This window comes from Eleutherodactylus coqui, chromosome 9 (genome assembly GCF_035609145.1).
Source record: "Eleutherodactylus coqui strain aEleCoq1 chromosome 9, aEleCoq1.hap1, whole genome shotgun sequence".
Classification (NCBI taxonomy): domain Eukaryota; kingdom Metazoa; phylum Chordata; class Amphibia; order Anura; family Eleutherodactylidae; genus Eleutherodactylus; species Eleutherodactylus coqui.
This window is the reverse complement of record NC_089845.1, coordinates 52,010,281-52,030,664: the sequence shown is the minus strand read 5'-3', so window position 1 is coordinate 52,030,664 and position 20,384 is coordinate 52,010,281. Positions and strand designations below refer to the sequence as shown.

Below are 20,384 nucleotides of genomic sequence, written 5' to 3'. Positions count from 1 at the left end.
TATAGGCTTAGTAGAATGAATTACAGTAATGCAGTGTACTATCCTAGTGATCGAACTATCAATATGTTCAAATTTTCCTTGAGGGGCTAAAAAATATCATCTAAAAAAGTTCAATAAAATTTCATTTAAAGAAATAAAATATCCAGTTTAAAAAAAGACAATTTTCCCCCCATTTTAAATGGATAAAATACCCCCAAAATATTTTTTTAAAAACCCCAGCACATAATAGGCATTACCGCATTCATAACGACCCAAACAGTGATAATATGTTGTTATTTATCACGCATGGTGAACGCATAAAGATAATTTTTAAAAAGTAGTTCCAGAATTCTTATTTGTGTTTTGTTTACCTCCCAAAAAACAGAAAAAAAATCGCAAAGTCACATTTACCTCAAAATGGTACCAATTAACTGCAACTCTGCTCATAAAAAAACAAGACCTCACATAGTTCCATTATAGTAAAAATAAAAATGTTCTAGGTTTTTATTGTACAAAAGCTTAGTATCACACTGCTGGTCCAGGTAAGAAAAGGATTATGATATTCTTACTGCATGGTGAATGTGGTAAAAAAAATCCAGAAAGCAATGGCGGAATTTCTGGGGCATTTTTTTCATTGCCGCCCAAAGAAAATATAATAAAAGTTCTACAACACATTATATGTGCCCCAGAGTGGTGCCATTAAATAATACACTGTGTCTCAAAAAAAAAAACAAGCCCTTATACGGCTATGTCAACGAATGATGGCTCTTACAATGCCATGAAGTAAATTGCTTGGTCCTTAAAGCAAAAAATAGGCTGGTCACTGAGTATTAAAATTGCAATAGCAAAACACCCTCCCGCCCAATTACCCCCCACCTGTCCTCCGTTTCTAAGTATGACAACAAACATATTACTAGAGATGAGCGAGCGTACTCACTAAGGCAAATTGCTTGAGCAAGTATTGCCATTTTCGAGTACATGCCCGCTCGTGCAAAAAGATTCGAGGGCCGGCGGGGGTAAGCGGTGAGTTGCGGGAGTGAGCATGTGGAAGTAGGCGGAGAGAGATAGAGGGAGATCTCTCCCTCCTCTGTTCCTCCCTGCTCTCTCCCCCGCCGCCCCCTGAATCTTTTGGCATGAGCGGGCATGTACTCGAAAATGGCAATACTCACTCAAGTAATTTTCCTTAGCGAGTACGCTCGCTCATCTCTACATATTACAGTAAACAAAAATCATTGCCCTAGTTTATTTGTCTTCCTTGTGATAGTTTCTAATATTTACAGGCAAAAGAGATGATATCCCTTAGCTACAGTAGGCATTTACTATAGGGTATTTGATAATCTCAGTGTCCATTGGGATTCTAACTCTTTTGCCAATTGGTGTGTTCTTATTTGAGCAGAGGTATTTCAGTTGTAACCCATATATCTAATCTTTGATACAATGCCAGTGGCGTAACTATAGGGGATGCAGTTGCACCTGGGCCCAGGAGCCTTAGGAGGCCCATATAGGGAGCCCAGTGCTAGGAATAAAGCATTATAGTTGGGAGCACTGTTACTGGTTTTGCACTGAGGACCAGAAGTTTCACGTTATGCCTCTGGGTATGGGTACAAGTAAAGCTGGGGAGGGCCCGGAGTTCAACTTTTGCACTAGGGCCCCTGAACCTTTAGTTACACCCCTGTACAATGCATATTCCATCTCAGTGACCTCGCTGCGCCGGGGGGGGCTGTCGCTGCGCCGGGCTGCGCCGGGGGGGGCTGTCGCTGCGCCGGGGGGGCTGTCGCTGCGATGGGGAGGCTGTCGCTAGGCCGGGGGGGGGGGGCTGCCGCTGTGATGGGGGAGGCTGTCGCTAGGCCGGGGGGGGGGGCTGCCGCTGTGATGGGGGGGGCTGTCGCTAGGCCGGGGGGGCTGTCGCTGCGCCGGGGGAACTAGCGCTAGGCCGGGGGAACTAGCGCTAGGCCGGGGGGGACTGTCGCTGCGCCGGGGGGGCTGTCGCTAGGCCGGGGGGGCTGTCGCTGCGCCGGGGGAACTAGCGCTAGGCCGGGGGGGGCTGTCGCTAGGCCGGGGGGGGCTGTCGCTGCGCCGGGGGGGCTGTCGCTGCGATGGGGGGGGCTGTCGCTAGGCCGGGGGGGCTGTCGCTGCACCGGGGGAACTAGCGCTAGGCCGGGGGGGCTGTCGCTGCGCCGGGGGAACTAGCGCTAGGCCGGGGGGGCTGTCGCTGCGATGGGGGGGGCTGTCGCTAGGCCGGGGGGGCTGTCGCTGCGCCGGGGGAACTAGCGCTGGGCTCCGGAACCTAGCGCTGGGCTCCGGGGCCTTCACCTGGGCTGAGGGTCTAGCGCTGGGGAGCCGGGGGCTAGCGCCGGTTACCTGCTGTCTGGTCGGCGGCTGCGGGGCGTCTGGTCGGCGGCTGCGATGCGTCCGGTTGCCATGGAGACACAGCTGGCGGCGTCTCGGGAGCGCGCACGTCGGGCTTCAGCGAGCGACTGGGAAAGAGCCGGCGGCCATCTTGAGGAAACTTTTATAACTTGCTGAAACGCTGGAACGGTAAGTACGAACCAGCTAGAAATGTCATTTACAGGGGGGCTTAGTAATGTGTGTTTAATGGGGGGGACTGGGCAAAAAAAAAAATTAACTGCTTCCTCGAGACATCTCCTTTAAGGACCATATCTAGTCTGGTAATGCATCGTCCTCATATCATCCTTATACCACCTATCTGCTACATTTGGTGCAAAGCCAGCTTGCCTGGCACCTAGATGTTCTTAAGAGTTTTCTACAGCAGTGAGCAGCATCTGTTTCCTACTAAATTGTCTTGCTTTAATCGTGAGTATATAAACATAAACCAACGGGTTTCTGGCTTACAAGCATTAAAAGCTCTAACTAGTTTTCTGCCTTTTATATACACAGCCTTAACGTGTGATCTTTCTGTCTCTTCATGGAATCCCAGACAGACTGGATGATGATGAGATTAGGGTTCTGTGGGGGCTATATCAGCACTTCCAGGACTCCCTGTTCTTCTTTACGCTGAAGATTCTTAATGACATTGTATGTTTGGGGTCGTTGTCCTGCTGCAGAAGTCTTCTATGTTTGAAAGCATTTTTACTTTGCAGCATTTCTCACTAAAGTTTTGCACAGTACTGTGTGTGTGTATATATATATATATATATATATATATATATATATATTTGTGTGTGTATAGTATATATACACACAAAGTTTTTCCCACCCATTCACATCTTGTGATGAAATGTGTTGGGCTGGTACCTTCACACAGGTCACCAAAAAATCATTCAGCTTCCCACATGCGGCTGTAATCGATTATCATTGTCAGGGCTTGAACCTGGGAACTCCTGTGCTCCCGACGGTGTCTCTTCCTGGTGAGCTATTTAGCCTGCGGGACAGCTCCCTCTGCTCAACCTTGCCAAGTTCCTTGCTTCTGCAATCCAGCTCCTGGTTAGCTCCACCCCACATTGATTAAGACTTGCTACATAAGCCTGGCCCTTCTACTGCACCATTGCTTTTTTATTGTGCCTGTTATCAAGCTTCCTCTCTGCCGACCTACCTCATACCTTTTGATCGTCATCTTGTGTACCAGACCTTGGCTTTCTCCTGACTACTCTGCTGCCTAAACCTACTGTACCGCACTGCCATCTTGTGTACCAGACCTCGGCTACTCCTTGACCACGCTACTCCCTATAGCAGGCCACAACACGAGATTCCAGCCAGACGTGTGACAATCATTCAGTGTAAACGTATGCCTGACTAAACGACGAACGAGAATTAATTCACTTCTCATGCGGCACTCAGTTTCTGCATGCAGAAAACTGAACGGAGGATCGGCCCATGTAAACAGCAGTCGTTAATTTATGAACGATTGCCCATTTACTATGAATGGAGGCGGGCCGGAATGATCTCCAGTCCACTCCATCTCCATTCATTGTGCGATGAGTGTTCCTGTATTAAAGCACAGAAACAGTCATTGCTGGGACAAACTGATGGGCATCTGCAGCCCACAGGTTGTCCCGCGTAAAAGGGCCCTAAAGGGTATTCAACTAAAACATTATGGCCACTGAGCCCTGTAGCAGGTATAACATATATAACAGTTGAGAGGGGGGTATATTAAACACTGAGCCTACTGAGGGATTTTCAAAAGACATCCGTTCAGGGGCCTTTTAAAGTGACAGGAAGAAGGTAGCACATTGTCTGTCTTTTGTAAGCTCATGTTAGTAGTTAGGGGGGCACTTGGGCCCTCGTAGCTTATGGGCTCAGCAATTGCGACCCCTATTTCTATGCCACTGCTCAGGGAGGATGCCTCTACCTGACTGTACTCTTGCCAATTGGCAAAGCCAGTCAGAGCCTCAAATTGCCTGGGGACCCTCTTTAGGATGGGGGTGATGAGCAATTGCCCCAGTTTGCCCTGATTTGCCATGTAGTCGGAAGTTGTATGAGTTCTCAAACTTGAACTGAAGTGAATATGATTTATGAATACTAAGATATAATGAAAGGACCTTTTATTATATTATTACTGCTGTGTTTTTGCTCTTGGTATTACCTTATTTTTTCTGCACAAAGTGTTGCAATATCTGGGTGTCCTCACTTCCTCTTTTTTAAATGACACTCTTCTTAATGTCAAGTGAAACTCGTGTCACGTCACAAATTAAAAGCTTTCGCTATCTTACCTTTTGATGAGCACTTACATCTCTGGTGGAACGGTTCTAGCTGAGGTAAGTCAAATGGCTGAATTTCTTCTCACTTTAAAGTCAGTTTTTACAGAATTTTTGTAGAAACTTTTTGAACCCAAAAGGATTAATATTCTGTGCCAAATTGCTGGAAATATCTGATTTGAGGTTAAACAATTTGGCTTGTGTAAAAAGTGCCTTTTGGTTTTGTTCCACAACAGATCATCCCGACCTGTTCTTATTTTTCACAAATACATATGGAGTGAACATAAACCGCAGACATACAGATGTGCCAATTCTTATATTCCCACAAATGTTGTTAAAAGGATCTTCAGGAAGATTTCAAAAAGTTGGACACGTGTCTTTTTTTTTTTACCTTACGATGTTACTACATTATTGTAAAAGGGTTCATGATCCGGGAAACATTCCGATTGCCAGACTTGGAGTCAGGAAGACATTTTTACCATTAAATAAGGAAAATTGGCTTCTACCTCATTGAGGGTTTTTTTTTTGCTTTCCTCTGGATCAACATTGGGGATAATAGACTGAAATGGATGGACATTTTTTCTTTTTTCAGCATAATATACTATATTACTATGGGCAGGAAATGAGTTAAGCAGCCCTCGCCCGTTCAGTCGTCCCTTGTCCAGGACAGCCACTCCAGTTTCCACCTCTCTATGCCTGAAAGTTCTTGCAGCGGATACATGCCATTCATGTGACCTCTGCAGCCAATCACTGGCCTCAGTAGTCACATAACGTTCATGCCAATGGTGGATTGCAGTGGTCATGTGATGAATGACATGTGAATTCTGCAGGAGCTTCCAGGCCAAAGCGGCAGCGACCAGAATGGCTGTGCTGGACCAGGGGAGCTATTTGATGAGTGAGTACTACTTGTTTTTTTTGCATTATCTTGGCTTGTTCTCTGCCTTTAGCAACTCCTTTTAGAACTCTAATTTCTTAATCTACAACTTCAATACCATCTGACATTGTGCTAGCAAAATCCTTCATGGATTGCAGTTGACAGCACAACTACTCCATGGCCATGAGTAGCACATATCACCTAAATATCTTCCAACAAGGTATTGCAAAATCATGGTTTTTTTTAAAAAGCGGCTCAAGAGGAAAGGTAAGGAAGAACACCTCTGTATAGAAAACTCCATGCACAGTAAGGCTGCCTTGACATCTGTGCTCAGGGGTTCTGTTTTCCTGCTCATTCGGGTAGCAGGAAAGCGGAATTCCCTGGCCGAACGTATCTGTCTTATGACAGAAGTGAATATCACTGAACGGACCCCCTTGACTATAATGGGGTCCATCGGTTTTCATTGAGCTGCCCGGCACTTTGTGCTGGATCTGTGACGGGACCTCCAAATGGAGGTGCCAACGCAGATGTGAAGGCAGCCTTACATATACATGACTACACTTTTTAAGATGAGTAAGTGTCTCCAAAAAGAGAAGGTAGCCGAAGCCTTCAGTTCTTTATGTCTGGGCTGAGCGCTCAACACACAGGAGTCCTCATGCCTGATTATTATCCTGGGAACTGTGCCATATGGCTTTGTCTCTCTTGGGGGCTGCACTTCAGGCCTGTGAGGGCTCCATGAGCCCCCTGGGCCCTCTCTTAGGTATCAGTGGAATAGAACATTGTAGTTTGATGGCTGACCATTTACATCGTGCATCATTTCTTAATATGATTGTCCCAAATGTGTTGTAATACTAAGCCGATAGGTCTAACAGATGGACCGCAACCGTTGACTTGTCCGACACTACCCAGCTTTGTTTTGTGGTGAGACTGGTGTAGGAGGTCTGTCTAAGACGCATATATTTGCCATTAATATGAAGGTTAAAGTTGTTAGTCATGTAACTTATAGGCTTAGATCAAACATAATATCCCTGTGGCAAGATGACTGAGTATTATAAACATGCTATCTGAAACGTTTTGTACTTGCATTTCATCCTACGTACAACCAATTCTGGTCTGTTTAAGTAGTTTATATTTTCGTTTAGCAGGTCGTACCACTAAGGAGGGTTGTTGTTTGTATGTGTTTTTATGTGTGTGGGGGGGCGTACATGTTTCTATATGACAAGAAACTTCTCAATTCAACCTAATATGGCAGCCTCCTCCAATAGTGAAATGGTTCATGTTTGGAATTGCAAAGTCCATCCTTCTTGATTGTTCTAGTGTGAAAGAATACATAAGGGAGTGGATATAGAGCAATCCATATAATATAGTCTTAAAGGGGCCGATCAGCTGTAAATTTAAGACAGGTCATCAAGGATAGATCGGGTAGGGTTCCACAACCTGTGAGCTGTTTGCCGGGATGGTGTGTCTGTACACTCTGATGGGTTCTACAGGAAGCGGACAGCTCCATTCCCATTGCAGTGGCCCACCTTCATGTTACATATAAAGTTCCCGTTCACTTCAATAGGAACTTTGCTTGTAATACCATGATGGGCCACTGAAGTGGGAACGGAGCTGTCTGCTTTCTGTAGAAATAGGTTCAATGCATTGGTCTGGCAACAGCTGATTGATGGGGACCCTGGGTGGTGGATCTCACTGATCTATCGATGGCCTTTTCCTGTGAATAGGCCATTGATTGTTTACAACTGGGCAACCTCTTTAATAAATGCTCCCTTCACAATCAAGAGTGTTCTTCTAAAAACCTAGCTTTTTTACAATTGCCTTTAGGCCCAGTACATGTGGTAATATTGGGGGTCACTACAACTTCCACATGGTACAGAGGTGTAAAAAGATGCCCAAAGACTTATTTGGGGTACTAGTGTTCCACCTTATACATGCAGGGTCTCCGCTTTGTGTATGCTACTGCAGGGTGTAGTGTCACTTTAAGAAGAACAGCAGTATCAGAAGGCATTTATCATAATGGGGCAAAGGCAGCGCTGCCTGACAGCTATACCGTGGGAGTTTGATTTTTATGGTTACACAGATAACTGCATCCATTACAGTAATTGCATTCTACTGTATGCTGACAAACAGGAGATGTTTGTTGTTTAGTAGAACTATAACATCTTTACAACAAGAAAAGGGTCTTTGATCCTAAATGACTGTTGCCAGTGGGTCCCGTGCCTTGGGGTGGTTTCGGATCTGCGATGGTCCATTCGGAGGTTCCGTCGCAGATCCGGCACAAAACACCGGAAGAAAAATCTCTGCATGCAGCACTTATTCGTGCAGTAAAATTCCAGGCAACTAAGCGGAAACCAAACGGACCTTATAATGGTCAATGAGATCCATTCTGCGTTGTTCTGTTCCATAATAAGACGGACCTGTTCGGCCATGGGGATTCCCCTTATCTGCTGGAGCAGGAAAACGGAATCCCCAATGCAGATGTGAAAGCAGTCTTACGACACGTTTACACAGCGTGACTATCCGGGTGCAGTTGCCCGACAGGTCATCCCAGCACTAATTGTTCCTGTGCTTTTACATAGGAACAATCATTGCTAGTGAACGGAGGAGGAGCGGGCCGGGGATTGTCTATATACCGGTTCACCACATTATGATGTAGCTTTCCATCCATGGTGGAATAAGTCAGGAGTGTTTCCTGACAGGAAGACATTTTTTTGCTAAATTGAGGACGATTGGCTTGTTCTGGAAATTAATCGAATTCCCAGTAATCATGACACTGATATTAATTATACCCCAGCGGGCAGAGCTGGGGCGAGGGCAGGCAGCCGCTGGATGGCAGACACCAAGTTGAGGAAGACGAAGGAAGCGGGACAGCGCACATGATGGCTAGAGAGTCAATGCCAATGCTCCGGTGTTCCTGGCTGCTGTGATGGAGTTTATGACTCGGAAATCATGTTTGACAGGCTGGGAAGCCTGGCATTCATCCCATTAAACCCCGTCACCTGCAGCGGACAATGCATGCAGATGTGGAATTGGACGGACTCCTAAAATGTGTCATCGTAGCTCACAGGGCCCCCGTATGCCATTCTTCCATCCTGTTTTGTCTGGATATTGTCACTTGCAAACCTCTAAAAGCCTCCCTCCTAGAGCCAAAAGCCCTTGAGGGGCCACTTATATGTGAAAAAAATAGACAAAATAACTGAAAGAGAAGGGGTGAAGGAGCCCCACAGCAATGAGGGCTATGTGCAGGCAGGAACAGGTTAATGAGGACCTATCCGCATTCCTGACATCTGTCTTAAGAGATACTTGTATGTTCCATGACATAACCAGGGGCGTAACTATAGAGGATGCAGGTGATGCGGTTGCACCCGGGCCCAGGAGCCTTAGGAGGCCCATAAGGCCTCTCCTCTCCATATAGGGAGCCCAGTACTATGAATAAAGCATTATAGTTGGGGGCCCTGTTACAGGTTTTGCATCGGGGCCCGGGAGCTTCAAGTTACCCCTCTGTGCAGCATGGTTTAGGTATGGGTACGGGTACAGATACAGATAGAGGAGGGGGGGGGGGGGGGGGCAGCTCACGTTTTGCATCAGTGCTCCTGAGCCTTAGTTACGCCCCTGGACATAACAATTCTGTAGTACCTTTCCTTAGAAACATGCATGGTGCTGTTACTCTGTTATTCCTCCTGGAAATGCATACATAAATTAACAACTAGTCATTAGAAAGGCAGCCCGCTAATATAATGTGTTTATTGACTCTGCGGCCCTTTTATACAGAATGATTATTGTTCAACCATCAACGACTGATGATAAATTGTTCATTTTTGTTCATTGGTCATTTTCTGCAGGCATAAAACCCATCGTTGGTCCATTCACTAACCGCGCCATTTAAATAGCGACCGCTCAGTCCCTCTCAGCCACTTATACAGGAACTGAATGATTCTCGCATGAGCGAGCCAACGATGTATCTGCTGCATAAACAGGCTGCCAGAACTCTCACATCGTTCGCTCGCTCAAACACGAAATCTTTTGGTGTAAATGGACTGTAAGGGTCTCTTCACCTGTGCGTATGCGTTTCTGTGCGTGGCTCAGCGCAATGCGTTTGTGCTATGAACGAGTCTTTTCTGCACTTCTGCGCATGTGTTGGCATACTTCACCGTACTTTTTGCGCTTACAGGGCATGCTCATTTGTGTATGGCGACTGATGAACACACCTTGATTTTAGCCTAATGAGTTCTAGATGTGTTCTTTTTCTCACAGAATTGCGCATCCCACTGCACACACATTTGTGCACCCCCCATAGACGTCTATGGGGACCTTTGGTGCACAAATGCACAGGAAATTAGAAGATGTTCTATTTTTTTTGAGCATGTCCGAAATGCAAATGCATATTGGGAGCTGTGACTGAACCCACGAACATCAATGAGTACTATTCTCTGCAGATACATTTTACGCATGCAAATACGCCGGTGTGAAGCTGCCCTTCGGGATGTGTTTATTCTCAGCCCCCTTCGAAGTACTAATATTTCAGTCCACTCGGGGCTTTTTTCAAGCTTGATGACATCTACAGTCAAGACTTCTGAGACTGGAATAATGTACAATGATCATCCCCAACATTAACACCACTCAGGGGTTTTAACCGACCTCAGTGGGGAGCTTTGGTGTGCGAATACGCAGAAAGATAAAACGTGTTCTATATATTTTTTGCTCCGCCACAACGTGCTCGCAAAATACGGAAATGTGTTCGAACCATTGAGATCAATGCGTTCTATTCTCTGCATCCCTGTGAAGCCGGCCTAAGTAGCACGAGTGTTCTTGTCTTTCATTATCATGATAGGTACTCCCGCCCTCAGCAAGAGTGTGTGTATATATATATATATATATATAAAGGATGTGCGTGGTATGCAGTATATATATTTTTACACTGTATCATGTTATTTTGACATATATATATATGTATAATCTGGGTGTTTCGTTGATCTGCTACATTTCAGTCCGACAATATGCTAAAACTATGATGAAAAATGGAATGTAATTAGCGCTAATAACAGAGAAGCACTAAGGATTTTGGGTCTCATTTTTCAAACTCCTCCAATAGTAAAACTGTCTGTGTTGCTCATAAAAACCAATCACAGCTCAGCTTTCCTTTTACCCCAGCAGTATAGGAAAAAAAGGCTGTGCTGTGATTGGTTGCTTTGGGCAACAAAGACAGGTTTACTTCTAGACAGGCTTGATAAATGAGGCCCAAACTTCTTTGCATTTTTCTTTCATCCAGTGCGAATTACGTTCCCTCATTCATCAGCATATTTTTTATCTTATTGATTGATTTATTGAAATGTGGGAGCTTTGAATGAAATATCATGTATATAGAATATCTTTGGCCCCTCTACATACAGTATTAGTTGGTTCCCGGACAACCATTGTGTGTTGAAACTTTAAGGCCATCTTCACATGAGCGTAAGTGCGCCCGTAATTCAGGCAAATTTCCCAGACCAACCGCAGGTCTTCTGACCCAAACCCAAAGCAATAGTGGGACCTATGATAATCCGAGTTCCAGTTACTAGACCCGTGGTTGGGCTGGGACACTCGTCCATGTTATGGGACCATAAATGTGCCTGTAATATGCTTTGGTGGAAGCTATTAATTGGTTCTGAAGCCCTATATTGAGGACAGGAGCTTCTTCAGGATCATGTACCATGCAGATGGTACCAGAAATTTTAAATGGTACCCAAAGAAGTGGCTCATCCAAAAGAGCATGTAGTACTTCACTGTACGGAGAGGCGTTACCAGTGGCATGCACCTCAGTTATGCAGGTGTTTTACCAGTGATATGCCCATGCTGATTGGCTGGACTTATACCTGTAGTCCAACTGTATAGAAGAAAAGGAACAAGTCAGTTTCCCCTTAAAATTGGGAAAATTGGCTTCTTTGGCTTTTACCTCATCGTTTTTTTTCTGTCTTCCTCCAGATCAACATTGGAGGGGTGTGGGGGGTAATAGGGTGAACTAGAAGTACATACATCTTTTTTTGGCCTTGCATACAATGTTACATATATGTTCTTTTCGCTTCTTACCAAGATGGCTCTGTCTGTACTTTTATGGACTAATGTTTCTTTTGCTGTTGTATAATAATACCATTTTTTATTATATATTTGGAATAGCAATGGAAAGTCTGAAATAATAGTATTTTCCTATGCCTAATTTGAGGACCCATTAGACATTCCAGTGGTCGGTATACTGCTTTGCGCTACTTGGGCCCTCGGTTTGACTCCAAGCAATTTATGATATATGTGTAATCATGCAAACACAGGGTCCATTCACATCCACCTCTGTAACATCAGCGTTGAGACTTCGTTTTGCTTGGTTCTACTAGACTGATTTGGCCTCTTGGGCTTTAGGTTTATGCACTACTTATCAAAGCTTGATTTGTATAACTTGTATGCTCAAGCAACTAAAGCCTGGCTTTATTTCATGTTTTACAGTCTTGTGACAATGGTAGTAGACAAGCCTCGTAAATTACACATTCACAGTGATGCCAAGAATACAGAGACTGGTAAGTGGAATTCTTTGGAATATTTTCAGGTACTTTTTTTTTTTCTTGATCTGACCATTCTATAAGCATGAAAGAGAATAAAAATGTAAGAAAGCAATCCACATGACCAAATGTTAAAGTCGCAGGCTGCCGCCTGGATCTTTTGTTTCAACAGCAGTATTTTTATTGGATATGCATTTTGGTGAATGTAAAAGACATAAACTTCCATCGTAATAGCAGACATCCCACCTTTCATGTTTTTTCACTTTTTAGTACTTTTTACTGTGCATAAAAATGCTATAAGTTACAATCGTGAATCGGTCTTGATATCCCCTACCTCCTCATAGCAGGCTACAGAAGTAAAAACATGGCCCTACTGTAGATGACTCATTCTCTTGGAGACAAACTTTGATTCTCACAGCTCTTGAATACTACCCTGTTTCCCTGAAAATAAGACATACCCTGAAAATAAGACATAGCATGATTTTCCAGAATTTTTGAGGATGCTTGAAATATAAGCCCTACTCCAAAATTAAGCCCTGCTAACAGTTAATTTAAAAAAAAGTCAATTTAAATAGTGTCCAGGCAGCTGTACATGTAAAAAACGTAAACCTTTTTGAACAAAAATTAATATAAGACACTGTCTTATTTTCGGGGAAACACGTATTATAAAATATGTACATAAAGTTGAACAAGGTTACTAGTAATTAGCGTATTGCATACTTAGTTAAGTTACATTGGGCTTCCTTCTCTTTACATATCAAAGGCTAAATTGGAATCCTGTTACCAAATTCTTTTAATTGAAATAAATAAACAATTAACACTTTTGTTTTGGAAAGTATTGTTAGTTTGCAGCATTTTTTCACCCCTGCCTAAAACTTTTGCACAGTACTGTACCTCGGGAGATTTTGCCAGCATATACACTGAATGTGCCTATAATGTGCTGTGTGTTAGCCTGAATAGTGCAAAGGAAGTCAAGCAAGGGAAGGTACTATAGCTGGAAAATTTATGCAAATTCATGCAAAGATAGAAAAATATCTCTACAGCGCCATCTTTTGGATGGTAGCAGTCCTTCAAATCAAAGTGACTTTAAAACAAGTCTTATCAATGATTGGGAATAGGAAACCAAGCCAGAAAACCATGCAGAGACAGACTGTTTTGTTTCCTATTTCCAATCATTGTTAAGTTAGTTAGTTATCTCGCTTGGACGATGAGGGTCTGTAGCGCCGATCTAGAATGACCACAACCGAGAGCATTGTTCTATTCAGAGTTGATGTCGGAGGAGGTACCGTTGCCTATCTGTTGCACCCATGAGCGTCGTGGACGACCAGGAGGCCTCTGCCATCCAGCAGGTGGTCGTCTTTCAATTTTCCTAGCAATTGCTGCGGTTAGAGCACCGTGGGCCGGGACAGCTTCTGACAGGCGTGCAGCATGACCGAAAAGTGCAAGTCGTCTCCTTGTTATTGTTTTTGTGATTGACTCAAGCCCCGTGCAAGCCAGGACCTCACTGTTTCAGATGAAAATCATTGTTAAAGGGGTGGTCTCGCGAAACCAAGTGGGGTTATACACTTCCGTATGGCCATATTAATGCACTTTGTAATGTACATTGTGCATTAATTATGAGCCATACAGAAGTTATTCACTTACCTGCTCCGTTGCTAGCGTCCTCGTCTCCATGGTTCCGTCTAAATTCGCTGGCAGCTTGCTTTTTTAGACGCGCTTGCGCAGTCCGGTCTTCTCCTTTCAGCACGAGCCGCTTCAGTGTGCTCCCCGCTACAGCTCTTCTGCGCATGCGCAGACGAGCTGTCACTGCTCGGGAGCGCGCTGGAGCGGCCATTCTGTACCATCCTCTGTTAGAGGAAGGTGCAGAGCCGCCCAGCTGTCCGGAGAAGCCGCCCAGCTGTCCTGCCGCCCAGCTGTCCTGCCGTCCTGGTAAGTGATGGGCCGGGGGGGCTGCCGCTGCGCCGGGGGGGGGGGGCTGTCGTCGCTGCGCCGGGGGGCTGTCGTCGCTGTGCCGGGGGGGGCTGTCGCTGCGATGGGGGGGGGCTGTCGCTGCGCCGGGGGGGCTGCCGCTGCGATGGGGGGGCTGTCGCTAGGCCGGGGGGGGCTGTCGCTAGGCCGGGGGAACTAGCGCTGGGCCGGGGGGGGGCTGTCGCTAGGCCGGGGGAACTAGCGCTGCGATGGGGGGGCTGTCGCTAGGCCGGGGGAACTAGCGCTGGGCCGGGGAAACTGTCGCTAGGCCGGGGGGGGCTGTCGCTAGGCCGGGGGAACTAGCGCTGGGCCGGGGGGGGGGCTGTCGCTAGGCCGGGGGAACTAGCGCTGCGATGGGGGGGCTGTCGCTAGGCCGGGGGGGCTGTCGCTAGGCCGGGGGAACTAGCGCTGGGCCGGGGGAACTGTCGCTAGGCCGGGGGGGGGCTGTCGCTAGGCCGGGGGAACTAGCGCTGGGCCAGGGGGGGCTGTCGCTAGGCCGGGGGAACTAGCGCTGGGCCGGGGGGGGGGGCTGTCGCTGGGGGGGGGGGGCGCTGCGCCGGTTACCTTCTGCCTGGCGGTGGGTGACTGGTCGGCTGTGTTCACTCCAGGGGTCCGGTCGGCGGCTGCGGGGCGTCTGGTTGCCATGGAGACACAGCTGGTAGCGTCTCGGGAGCGCGCACGTCGGGCTGCAGCAAGCGAAGGGAAAAGAGCTGGCGGCCATCTTGGGGAAACTTTTATAAGTTGCTGAAACGCTGGAACGGTAAGTACAAACCAGCTAGAAAAGTCATTTACAGGGGTAATTAGTAATGTTTGCTTAATTAGGGGGACTGGGCAAAAAAAAAATTCACTGCTTCCTCGAGACATCTCCTTTAAGACTTGTTATAAAGTCATTTTAATCTGAAGGAATGCTGCCATCCAATAGATGGCGCTGTAGAGGTATTTTTCCATCTTTCTTATTTGCATAAATTTCCCAGAGAAGCCTTATAAGTCTCCTTACTCATCTTTTAGGTGTCCCTACACCCCCTTTGGTGCTCTCCCTGGGGAAAGACTATACCATCCTTTGACCCACTCACCCCCAAGGTGTCTCCACACATGTTTTGGTTGCTCTCCTTAAGGATACATGCCACCGCTTCTGGCCTATAGCTGGCAACTCTTAAAACCTGGCAACACCTGATTGTTGTTGTTAACCATGTCTATGCGCAGTGTGAGCATTGCAGAGGTTATTGTGAACACTCGGTTATGTTGCTTCATTTGTCATCATCTTTCTTTACCTTTTGTTATTCTATATCTGGTTTTGTGGGCCGACTCACATTACAGTCTCATAAAACATGGAAAAATAGAAAGTTGGAAAGCTCTTGATCTGAATTTATAATTGTCTGCTGAAGTGTGCTTTTCAGTTACTTATAATAAACGTAAAACAAATGTAGTGTTCAACATGTGGATTATGATGCAATTCTCACCTTTTACAATATAATTTTTTTACCACGTAGGAAAGTAACATATTTTTGCCTGTTTACTAAAATTAGGAATTGAGGTTTTTTTAATAAAGCGGTTGTCCAACCTGGAAAATATGTATTCACATTGCAGGTCTTCCCTGATCAAAGATAATCATGAGTGGGTAATCAGATGTAAATGTATTCCACTACAAGGAATATGAAGTATTGCAGTGCGCCTATTCAAAGTATTGCAGTGCACCTAATAATTTCTCTGTTGTAAGCAAACAGCTGGGGTCACCCAGCATAAAGAGCTGTGAACTAACATGGATATCTTTGGTACTAATAGCTGTGCTTTCCAAGTAGAAGCTTTGAATGACCCAATCAACAAGTCATCATCTGCGCAAGCACAAATCCTAATGAGTATTAAGACAGGTTGATGTGGTTAGTGGTAAGCGAATCATGTATTAATGGGTTTTATAAACCTCCTTGAAGAGGTGAGTTTTTTGAATACTGCTTTAGCCGAGTATCTCCCCGCTCGTCTCTAAAGATTCGGGGGCCGGCACGGGTGGCAGGTGAGTTGCGGCAGGGAGCGGGGTGGAGCAGTGGGGAGAGAGGGAGAGAGAGATCTCCCCTCCGTTCCTCCCCGCTCTCCCCGCCGCTCGCCGCCGGCCCCCAAATCTTTAGAGACGAGTGGGGAGATACTCAGCTAAGGCACTACTCGCTCGAGTAATGTGCCTTAGCGAGTATACTCGTTCATCTCTACTGGGTATCCCTCTGCTGAGACTTGCAGTGATCACGACAGCGGAGTATACATGCTCAATCACCTCTCTACAGGATGGAGGGGAATTGCCAAGCACATCAATTCCCACCTGTCTTATAGATGTGAGTACTACTTTAATACTATTGTCATAACATAGATATCTTCATTATGACACCTTATAGATGTAATACTCAGATGCTTGAGGGCAGTTTCCTTTTTGACACTTACGTGCCTTGATGCCTTGTTCTTGGACCACTAGACCTTCTTCTATGCTTCTTAGATACTGACCAGCGTGGTCAGTAAAAGTGCTTACAGTATCTACTTCTGCACATCATGCTTTAACGAATATTGTGCATTTGAATAACTTTTCAGTTAACTTGGTTCTGGAAGCACTTAAATCAGCCGTGTTCTTTCTCTGTGGCCTCATGGAAAATACATATTCCCATCTGATTCACTGCTTTGATTAGAACAATTTCCTGAGACAAACATAGGCTTAGCATCAATAAGACACTCATTTTACAGCGATTTCGTGTAGTAAAGAATAGACACGTGATCAGCATTCTTGGTTGGGAAATAGTTGAATGTGATTTCCACTTGAGGTTTAAACATTATAAATTGCCTTCAAAGGGAACCCGTCACCTGCTTAAAGCACCTTAAAGGAGATGTCTCATGAAAGCAAGTGGGGTTATACACTTCTGTATGGCCATATTAATGCACTTTGTAATATACATCGTGCATTAAATATGAGCTATACAGAAGTTATTCACTTACCTGTTCCGTTGCTGGCGTCCCCGTCTCCATGGTGCCGTCTAAAATCGCCTCTTCTGGCGATTTTAGACGCGCTTGCGCAGTCTGGTCTTCTTGTTTTCTCAATGGGGCCGCTCGTGCAGGATGCCGGCTCCGTGTAGCTCCGCCCAGTCACGTGCCGATTCCAGCCAGTCAGGAGGCTGGAATCAGCAATGGACCGCACAGAAGCCCTGCGGTCCACCGAGGGTGAAGATCCCGGCGGCCATCTTCACAAGGTGAGTATGAAGACGCCGGACCGCGGGGATTCGAGTAAGTACTATATGTTTTTTTTTTTTAAACGTCTGCATCGGGTTTGTCTCGCGCCGAACGGGGGGGCTATTGAAAAAAAAAAAAAAACGTTTCGGCGTGAGACATCTCCTTTAAACTAACTTATAGTCCTCTTAGAGCAGGTGGCAAGTTTTCATACACCCCACTCCTTGGTTCCCTTTTAGAGATGAGCGAGCATACTCGTTAAGGGACAATACTCAAGCGAGTATTGTCCTTTTCGAGTACCTGCCTGCTCGTCAGAAAAGATTCGGGGGGCGGCAGGGGAGAGCGGGGGGGAGATCTCTCTCTATTTACCCCCCCGCTCTTCCCCGCTCACTCCCACAACCCACCGCTCACCCCCGCCGGCACCCAAATCTTTTCTGATGAGCAGGCAGGTACTCGCTAAGGACAATACTCACTCGAGTATTGTCTCTTAACGAGTATGCTCGCTCATCTCTATTCCCTATCTAGTGCCTTCCTGTCTAGTCCGCGCGCCAGCTGAAAATCTAACTCTTTTCAGAGTCCCATTAATGCGCTCTCCTATACAAGTCCATGGGATGAAATGTCTTACCTTGCACTGCTAGTGTCTAACCATTAAGTAAAGGAAAACCCTGTTGTGTAACCTATCATTAGCTAACCAAAAGTATTTGAGTTACAGTTAAATACTGGGAGATTTCAGCTCTAAAACCTGCAAGATTGTGAATGTAGCTCTTGGCTTTAGTACAGAATGTAACGCCGGATCTGTAAATGATACATAATGTTACGTGGATTTAGAAAGTTACTCACTCTTCTGCGCAGATCATATTAATGTGGATCAAAGGTGAGACTACTTAAAAGAATATAGATTTTCCTGAAAGTTATGTTGAATATTTAATAAAAATAAATTGTCCTATTTTCCATTCTAATGATACAAAGTAACAGGTCGACCTCTTCCATGGGACCTGTGTATCCACAGAGAGTTTACTTTTGGAGAAAACTTTGTTATGGATCTCTTGTTCCATTTACTACAATATTTCTATGGATTTTAGGATTTACTGGTGGAAGCAATATTTTCCTTCTCTCTCTCTGGCAAAGAGCTGATGTTCACAGCAGATAAAAATATATTATGCACTAATTAGATGTACTGTTCTTGTCAGATTTCATCCTTATTGCATGACTTCAAGTGCATCTGCTCAAAAACAGGTTGCTGGGCTCCGAGTTGTTCAGTGTCTGCTTTATTATATTTAGCATTTCACTAGGAGTCCGAAAGACTTGATACAGCTATTCTTGTTTATATTGTAAGGTGTTACAATTTTTACATTACCTTAGGCCGGTTTCACATTTGCGTTGGAACCTCCGGCCGGAGGTTCCTCCACAGATCTGGCTTAAAATACTGGAAGAAAACGCGCTGCATGTAGTGCTTTTTCTTCCGTCCAAAAGCCGGACAGCTGGGTGGAAAGTGGTTGTAGTCCGTCCTGTGCTGTTCAGCTCCATCCAGAGACAGAGCCATTTGGCCGCAGGGATTCTCCTTTCCTGTTCCATGAATAGAGCAGCAAAGAGGAACCCCGAGTGCAGATGTGAAACCATCTTTATGTAGCTTTAAAATGTACAAATGACATGCAAGACTATTTAAAGGCCCATTTAGACACAACGATTCTTGCTCAAAATTCGCCCAAATTCGCTGGCAGCTTGCTTTTTTAGACGCGCTTGCGCAGTCCGGTCTTCTCCTTTCAGCACGAGCCGCTTCAGTGTGCTCCCCGCTACAGCTCTTCTGCGCATGCGCAGACGAGCTGTCACTGCTCGGGAGCGCGCTGGAGCGGCCATTCTGTACCATCCTCTGTTAGAGGAAGGTGCAGAGCCGCCCAGCTGTCCGGAGAAGCCGCCCAGCTGTCCTGCCGCCCAGCTGTCCTGCCGTCCTGGTAAGTGATGGGCCGGGGGGGCTGCCGCTGCGCCGGGGGGGGGGGGGCTGTCGTCGCTGCGCCGGGGGGCTGTCGTCGCTGTGCCGGGGGGGGCTGTCGCTGCGATGGGGGGGGGCTGTCGCTGCGCCGGGGGGGCTGCCGCTGCGATGGGGGGGCTGTCGCTAGGCCGGGGGGGGCTGTCGCTAGGCCGGGGGAACTAGCGCTGGGCCGGGGGGGGGCTGTCGCTAGGCCGGGGGAACTAGCGCTGCGATGGGGGGGCTGTCGCTAGGCCGGGGGAACTAGCGCTGGGCCGGGGAAACTGTCGCTAGGCCGGGGGGGGCTGTCGCTAGGCCGGGGGAACTAGCGCTGGGCCGGGGGGGGGGCTGTCGCTAGGCCGGGGGAACTAGCGCTGCGATGGGGGGGCTGTCGCTAGGCCGGGGGGGCTGTCGCTAGGCCGGGGGAACTAGCGCTGGGCCGGGGGAACTGTCGCTAGGCCGGGGGGGGGCTGTCGCTAGGCCGGGGGAACTAGCGCTGGGCCAGGGGGGGCTGTCGCTAGGCCGGGGGAACTAGCGCTGGGCCGGGGGGGGGGCTGTCGCTGGGGGGGGGGGCGCTGCGCCGGTTACCTTCTGCCTGGCGGTGGGTGACTGGTCGGCTGTGTTCACTCCAGGGGTCCGGTCGGCGGCTGCGGGGCGTCTGGTTGCCATGGAGACACAGCTGGTAGCGTCTCGGGAGCGCGCACGTCGGGCTGCAGCAAGCGAAGGGAAAAGAGCTGGCGGCCATCTTGGGGAAACTTTTATAAGTTGCTGAAACGCTGGAACGGTAAGTACAAACCAGCTAGAAAAGTCATTTACAGGGGTAATTAGTAATGTTTGCTTAATTAGGGGGACTGGGCAAAAAAAAAATTCACTGCTTCCTCGAGACATCTCCTTTAAGACTTGTTATAAAGTCATTTTAATCTGAAGGAATGCTGCCATCCAATAGATGGCGCTGTAGAGGTATTTTTCCATCTTTCTTATTTGCATAAATTTCCCAGAGAAGCCTTATAAGTCTCCTTACTCATCTTTTAGGTGTCCCTACACCCCCTTTGGTGCTCTCCCTGGGGAAAGACTATACCATCCTTTGACCCACTCACCCCCAAGGTGTCTCCACACATGTTTTGGTTGCTCTCCTTAAGGATACATGCCACCGCTTCTGGCCTATAGCTGGCAACTCTTAAAACCTGGCAACACCTGATTGTTGTTGTTAACCATGTCTA

The 20,384-nt window shown here is 46.8% G+C and overlaps 1 protein-coding gene across 3 annotated transcripts in view; it reads left to right on the top strand.

Moving 5' to 3' along the window:
- Window positions 1–20,384, top strand: part of ATXN1 (ataxin 1) — a 284,235-nt gene that overhangs the window by 109,391 nt on the left and 154,460 nt on the right. For all 3 annotated transcript variants that reach the window (XM_066579392.1, XM_066579391.1, XM_066579393.1), the window contains exon 3: window positions 11,983–12,053. The gene's annotated coding sequence lies outside the window, so the exon portion shown is untranslated. The remainder of the gene's footprint in view (window positions 1–11,982; window positions 12,054–20,384) is intronic.